Source organism: Moschus berezovskii, chromosome 7 (assembly GCF_049115385.1).
Source record: "Moschus berezovskii isolate FMDL1 chromosome 7, NW_MosBer_1.0, whole genome shotgun sequence".
Classification (NCBI taxonomy): domain Eukaryota; kingdom Metazoa; phylum Chordata; class Mammalia; order Artiodactyla; family Moschidae; genus Moschus; species Moschus berezovskii.
Genome location: NC_142466.1, coordinates 102897111 through 102904841, shown reverse-complemented (window position 1 = coordinate 102904841; position 7731 = coordinate 102897111). Strand labels below are relative to the sequence as shown.

Here is a 7731-nt window from a genome sequence, read left to right as displayed (position 1 = left end):
TGGAGAGACTTGGAAAAGACTCTGATGCTGGGAAAGATTGGGGGTGGGAGGAGACGGGGACGGCAGAGAATGAGGTGGCTGGATGGCATCACCGACTCGATGGACATGAGTTTGAGTGAACTCCAGGAGTTGGTGATGGACAGGGAGGCCTGGCATGCTGTGATTCATGGGGTCGCAAAGAGTCAGACACGACTGAGCAACTGAACTGAACTGAACTGAACTGAATTGAAGGGAATTCCTATTTTTATGTTTATATGATGTACCATCAGCATTTCCTCCCCTACAAAAATACACTGAGGGGCCACTAGTCCAAATAACTGGTTTAAATCTGTAAATTACAGCGCTGCTTCAAGGAACTTTTAAGGTTATTTTGTGTCTACAGGAAAGTAAGATGGCATCATAAAATTTTTAGAGCTAATCTTTATACATTGGATTCAACTCAACTGACGAGATGGGTTTGAGGCACTACCCTTCTCTTCCCCTTTCTTCTGACCATCCTGGAGCCCTTAGGCAGAATTACTGCTCTGGAAGCATTCACACCATGACTACACAAAACATCTTCCTCCCTGCAGGTCTCAGAACCTAGGTCTTCATCTCCCTCCCCTCCAGCAAGAGAAGAAGGGATTGCTAAATATGGTTAATTTTCTGTGCTGGTTGCCTTTCTGCTGTGGAATCTAATCCTCTTTTACATCTCCTGTGTGTATTTCTTCTTGGAGCTCTGGTCTTTGGTGACCTCTCATACCATTTCATTAAATGCCCTCCGCCTCGGTAAATTACAGTACTTTGAAGCCTTGGAGTTTAGCATATAAAAAAGCAAGAGGCTCTGTATACTGCCTTGGGATAAGGTGTGATGAAAATCCCATACAAGCTGAACTGTACTTCCTAATCAAATGGGTGTAACAGATGGCTGCTGGAGCAAACCATCACAATGGAAATATCTGCAGTTCTCATGGTAACGGAATCTGCCAGGTCTGAGGGATTTGCTGTTTTTCAGGACATCTGAGCTGCAATCTCTTTCGAGCTGTCTCGCAGTCTCCCTCTCGCTCGCTCTCCCTCTCTCAGCATGATGGAGATAGAGTTGAAAGGTGGAGCCCGATTTTGCATTCCAGCTGTGATTAAAGACACAGGCACACATCCTGGGAGATAATGCACTGCATATTCATCATGCTATCTAGAACCTCTTTAGCTACTGGGACATGACTGTCATGCAATTACAATATGCCTTCTTCAGGAGCAAAGTGGGGGGTTGGGATGAAGAAGATCAGAGGAACAAGAGAGAAGGAGAATAGGGGGAATTAAGATGCATGGGACGTACCTTGTAATAAAGATATGGAGCGATATTAAAACTAGCAGTTGTTTCCACTTCGTGGCAGCATGTCAAGATGACTTAACGTAGCAGGATAAAACATCTGGCCTAGGGGAAAAAAAAATACATGAAGTCAAATTTCCAAGTCGTAGACTATGTGGAAGAAAAACAACAGATAAGCAACTGTGTACCTTCCCAATAAGTGAAAGCATGTGGAAGATTTCCTTACCCTCTGCAATCAGAAAGGAGATCCATCTCATAAGGGGAGGTTTGTGTATAGACACTGAGCTTTCATTATAAATCGAAGGTTTGGGCTTAAGCCCACAGGACTACATTAGAAATGGGTTTTTTATTATTTTTTTTCCCTCATGCCATTCATAACCTTCTGATTTTACAACAGTGCTCGGAAAGGGAGAAATAATCAGTCACAGTTCTATTTTATTAAAGGCTTTTCCTCCAAATCCCTATAGATTTAAAGAAATAAGGAAAAGTATACTGTCTTCTTTGCTATAGTACCTGCTAGCTGACACACACACAAACACACACACACACACACACACACACACAGGGTTGATTCACAGCTGCCTGGTCCCTTGGTATTTGAGCTTGAAGATCAGACAACATATAAGAATTCAGCCATGACTCAAAATGGAAACAAAGAAGACCATTCTTAGCAAAGCCTGCAATGTGAAATGAAAAACTACGGGCTGGAGGCTGGAGCCCCCTAGCACGCTTCCCCACCCCATTGTCCTTGAGGGCACTACTGTTAAATACATATGACAGCCAAAGAGATGAGGAGAATAGTCTCCAGAAAGCAGTGATTGGATCTCCCTTTTCATGAGGTAGAATAGCCAGGACTATGTAAGCCTCTAAGTAGCACTTGAGAGCAGGTCCCGTAAGGCAGCTTTGTCTCCCCCTCATACAGCGCCTGAAGAACATATTATATTATATAACCTTTCTCCAAGCCCACCCCGCTCTGCCTGAGACCCTCTTCCTTTAGAAGCCTGCGAATAACAACTTGTAGATGACGATCTCCATCTTAACAAGCCGGATTAGTTAGTTTCAAGCAATGAAGTGAGGCCATTTGTGCAGATGCTAATCAAAAAAGAAAAAGGAAAAAAAAAATTATAAAAGCCCCATGTGCCTCGTTCTATTGTAAGTACACTATAGATAAAGAGGAGGGTGGCCCACAGCCACATCTGTGAGCTGACCTCTAAGGCACACAAAGGTCTCGGGGGGCCACAGAGTTAGAAAAGGAGGAAAAGAGGGTTTGGATCAAGCCAGCAGCAGACAACGGAGCCTCTGAAAGGGCAGTGATTGGGGAACCGTCTGAAGTTTTTTTCTTAGAAATCATTCTTTCGTTGTCTCTCATGGGGGTTTTGCTTTTTGAGAAACACTTCTCAGCTCCTAGCACAGAGCCTGGCATGGAATAGGGGGTGCACAGTAAATGTTGGCAGGGTGGAGGCATGAGCGTGGAGGGGATAGATGTATAAGGAAAAATGCCCAAATGTCAAAAACAAACAAGTCCCACTGGTCTGCAGTAGTCCTCTCTTTCCTCCCCACACCAAGAACATAAAATTGCATGAAACGTCAGAGTCAGCACATTTGGAGAGGTACTCTGCGTCTTCAGAGATCAATGGCCAGATTGACTATTAACATTCAACCACAACTGGCACTCTTAAAGCCTACACACAAAAAGGAGAGCTACTCAGCTGATGCTTCAGACTTGGAATATTGCAGAACATTCAAGCCCATTAAAAAAAAAAAATCTGTCATTTCATCAGCTTCTCTGACAGCTTCTCTGCCTTTTTCTATACCACAACTAGGAAACTGACTCATGAAGGAAGGAATGTTTAGTTTCCTTTAAAACAGTCTAGGAATAACATAATATACACTCTGTTACATATGGGATCTGAGAGTGTAATCAGGGTGAGAGAAAAAAATACAAATTGTGAGGGAGAACACCAGATCTCACATTCCAGACAGTGCAACACACACACACACACACACAGAGCTTCCACCAGCTTCTTGAATTTTAACTGCCCTTCAGAGTTCATATTGCTTTTTTAGGAATTCTCTAAGCCAAATGTTTGTTGGAATGCTAACCTCCTCAGAAGGTCAGGATGTCTTGCCGAGATCATTCAGTTAGAAGACACCCAACTGCCCTACAAGTTAGAAAAGGGTAAGTTTGAGAATTGAAATTATCCTTTAAGAGTAAAACATAAAAGTTGTCTCTGTGGAAAACACTCATCTCTAACACTCATCACAAAGAATATTTTTGTACAAGAAAGTTGCAGTCAACCTCAAAAAGATCCCACTATAACTCCAAAAGTTTCCTTCTACAATTCATAGATATTTCAAATCCAAAAAATTAGGAAACTAATTTATATATGTAAAATAAATGTATATATAAACATATATATATATATATGTTTTATATATATTCAACTCCTATTGCTTTTCATTCCCATAGATTTTTTTTTTGGTTTACTGCCAAAGATCAAGCTTCCCAGGTGGCACTAGTGGTAAAGATCTCGCCTGCCAATGCAGGAGACGTAGGAGACGTGGGTTCAATCCCTGGGTCAGGAAGATGCCCTGGAGGAGGGCATGGCAACTCATTCTAGTGTTCTTGCCTGGAGAATCCCATGGACAGAGGAGCCTGGTGGGCTACTGTCTACAGGGTTGCAAAGACTTAACTGACTTAGCACGCACGACAAAGGATCATCTTATTTTTTCATATCTCTGTCAACACAAGTGAAGGAAGGGCATTTTGTGGGGTTGCTATTCCCAATAAGCTTTAGGATAAACTTTGTTTCAGGCCTCACCCACTGCCCTGAAGTGTTCAAAACCCCAGTAGGACAGACCTGTTCTTTCAGAGGACGATCTTTATTGCCAACCTTCTCTGGAGTGGTTCGCCTGGAACTGAACTGGAGCATTTTTATTGCAATTGAGTCAGCTGAGCCTAAATAGGAAACTATTGCACCCAACACCCTGCAAAGCACTGCAGGAACAACAAAAATGAGTCAGTACCTTCTTGTCCTCAAGGAGTTCATAATCGAGCTAGGACATGTAAGACCAGATTACTAATGTTGACAACATCTGGCTGCACAGAACACTACAAAAGAGGTATAATCCAAGCATCCAAGCAGAGTCAAAAGAGGCATTATAAAAGGCTCCATGTGAAATGGAAAGGTTGATGAGCCTTGAAGGGCTATAAGTAAGATTTCAACAGATTGGGGCATGGACAAGGATATTCCAAATACAGGAAATGACAAGAGTGTGGATGCAGAAAAGTGTTGTGACCAGTTTGGGTACGCTGAAGGGACCTGTTTGTCTGAGGTGAGAGTACAGAGACGTTTAGATGGGAGAATTAGAGAAGGTGGGATGCGATCCCAGGAGCATTTGGGCACCACTGACCTTCACTGCTGCTGCTGCTAAGTCGCGTCAGTCGTGTCCGACTCTGTGCGACTCCACAGACGGCAGCCAACCAGGCTCCCCCGTCCCTGGGATTCTCCAGGCAAGAACACTGGAGTGGGTTGCCATTTCCTTCTCCAATGCATGAAAGTGAAAAGTGAAAGTGAAGTCGCTCAGTCGTGTCCCACTCCTAGCGACCCCATGGACTGCAGCCTACCAGGCTCCTCCGTCCATGGGATTTTCCAGGCAAGAGTACCGGAGTGGGGTGCCATTGCTTTCCCCCTGACCTTCACTAGGCTCACAAAACACCTTGCTTTGTGAGAAGTCCAAGGATGCTCCTAAGGAACACTCCTAAGGGTCTGTAACCAACAGGAAATACACAGAGGTACTCAATTTGCATAAAGCACCCCCATTTTTATGAAACATACTCTCTGCAAGTATGAACCTATAAGAGTCAAACCAGTAAACTGCAAAACCTGTCCCATTCTCTGTGTCTTTGGAAATAAATAAACCTTTCTATTTCAATATTTGGCATCGTGACAAGATCTAAAAGGATCCAGAGATATAATTAATAAGGGCATGAGGGGAAAGTGCAATTAAAAATGGCAAAAACTACTCCATCAATAAGTGCTTCATACTGAGATAGATTATTACTGCTATCGCCAGCTTCAAACCTGAAATCAAGTCACTCTGAATGGATAATTTGACCATTATTGGGGGGCAGGGGGGTGGTTTGGGCAGAGGGGAAGGCATCATGGTTCCCAGCCTCTAAATTACAGGAGAAATAAGATTCTATTCTGACCTCACCTTTCTGTCTCTAAATCAACACAATAATCATAGCTTAGTCCCAGTTGGCATAACGTCTATAACCTCAAGTTTTAATGTTGGCCTTCAGATGCTTAACCAGAAGAGGAAGTTAGACTGAGAATGACTCTGCTGCTGCTGCTAAGTCACTTCAGTCATGTCCGACTCTGTGTGACCCCACAGACAGCAGCCCACCAGGTTCCCCCGTCCCTGGGGCTCTCCAGGCAAGAACACTGGAGTGGGTTGCCATTTCCTTCTCCAATTCATGAAAGTGAAAAGTGAAAATGAAGTCGCTCAGTCATGTCTGACTCTTAGCAACCCCATGGACTGCAGCCTACCAGGCTCCTCCATCCATGGGATTTTCCAGGCAAGAGTACTGGAGTGGGGTGCCATTGCCTTCTCCTGAGAATGCCTCTAGAAGAGTCTTTTCTAGGGAACTAAAAAAAAAAAAACTTTTTTTTCCTAGGAAACAAGGAAGATAAACTCTCTTTATCTAACTAAGGGCCTTTGTCAGAAATAAAAACTACCTGGAGCAAATCTGAAATCTTCAGCCCCACCAGGCCTGGAGATGTCTAAACCTCTGGCCCAGTTTACAGAGGCTGCTTAAAGATGTTAGCCCATCTAAAAAAGCAGTCCACATGTTTGCCACTCCTCAGAGAACTTTTGGCTTCTGTCTTTTTGAATGGAATGGTTCAAAACGGAATCTCTTCCTGCAACTTAATTTCGGAGCTGAATGCAAAGTATAAGAAGATGAGGTCACAAGGACATGGATTTTTCTCCAGAAAGTGATCACACACCCTGGGCTGCTGAAAGTGGAGATTTAATTGGACACAGTAGGTTTTGCTACTATTGCAATGTGGAAATACATTATTTTTAAAAAGGCCAGTGACCACAGCAGGCACAGCAGTCAGAAAAAAATTTTTTGACTTCCAATTATTGCCTCAGATGGAAACAACTGCTTATGTCAATTTCAGAAGGCTGTGAGTAGCTTCATTATTTCATAATCATCATCATTGCTGTCACCCTGCCCTATATTTATCTAGCCATCTTAAAAAGGGACAATGACCAGAGAGAAAAACTACTGTCCATGCTCTTTTGATCTTTGGTTAAGGAGGCCCACGGAAATGAAAATGGGATGAACACCTCTTGACTATCGTTTCTGCTCAAAATATTGCGGTCACCTTTCTTTTAGTCAGGGAGTGGCAAACTATACCCACAGTCCAAATCTAGATCACTGCCTGTATTTGTAAATAAAGTTTTATTGGAACCCAGCCACACTCATCCCTGATGTATTATCAATGGTTGTTTTTGCACTAGAATGACAGAGTTCAGTGGTTAATGACAGAGACTGTGTGACCTGCAAAACTTAAAATGTTTACTAGCTGGCCCCTTACTTTGCCAACCCCCGCTTTAAAGCACCATCATCCTCATCATCATCATCCCTTCCATCTGCAGAGGGCATGGCTGTCAGAGGGGCTTCCCAGGTGGCATGGTGGTAAAGAACTTACCTGCCAATGCAGGAGACACGGAATTGATCCCTTGGTCAGGAAGATCCCCTGGAGGAGGAAATGGCAACCCACTTCAGTATTCTTGTTGGAAAAATCCCATGGACAGAGGCGCCTGGCGGGCTACAGTCCATGGGATCACAAAGAGTCAGATACGACTAGCAACTCACACACACACACACACACACACGGGTAACAGAGATCTTTAGCACACTTCATCTGATAACATCTTTCCCATACATAAAGACGGAGATAACGGCAGTGACCAGAGACCTATCAGACCAGTGTCACTTGTTTGTGAGAGATTCAGACTCGGCACCTCCTCATGTTGGGACACTCAGGGTAAGAATGCCACTTTATGTGTGAGAGTGAGGACCAGTGCTCCTGGTTTTCATCAAGAATGAAAGGCACTAGGCTTGACCCATAGACGGGTGATTCATGGGGAAATGACAGCAACGTTGTTAAACTTGGAAATTGCATATTAAACCGTGTGTTAATACATTTATAACTGTACATATTCTCACCCATCTGGAGTGGAAATATGTAAATGGAGAAACATAAAAGTTGAGAACATTAACCTGATTGTGCTCTTGGAAACTGCAGCAGCAGGACAATATACTGAAAATAATTTAGAGTTTAAATAATAGAGTTTAAACTCAAACCTGAGTTCAAATCCAGACCTCCACTAGCTATCTATCTTTG

At 43.3% G+C, this 7731-nt stretch overlaps 1 long non-coding RNA gene across 1 annotated transcript; it reads right to left on the bottom strand.

Annotated features, from left to right (window-relative positions):
- Positions 1-1249: 1249 nt before the first annotated feature.
- On the bottom strand, positions 1250-7241 carry LOC148777481 (uncharacterized). Its single transcript, XR_016037776.1, has 3 exons — positions 7033-7241; positions 3413-3471; positions 1250-1414 (listed from the first exon to the last, which is right to left on the bottom strand). It is a non-coding gene; the product is annotated as an uncharacterized LOC148777481 (long non-coding RNA).
- Between the last annotated feature and the right edge of the window lie 490 nt (positions 7242-7731).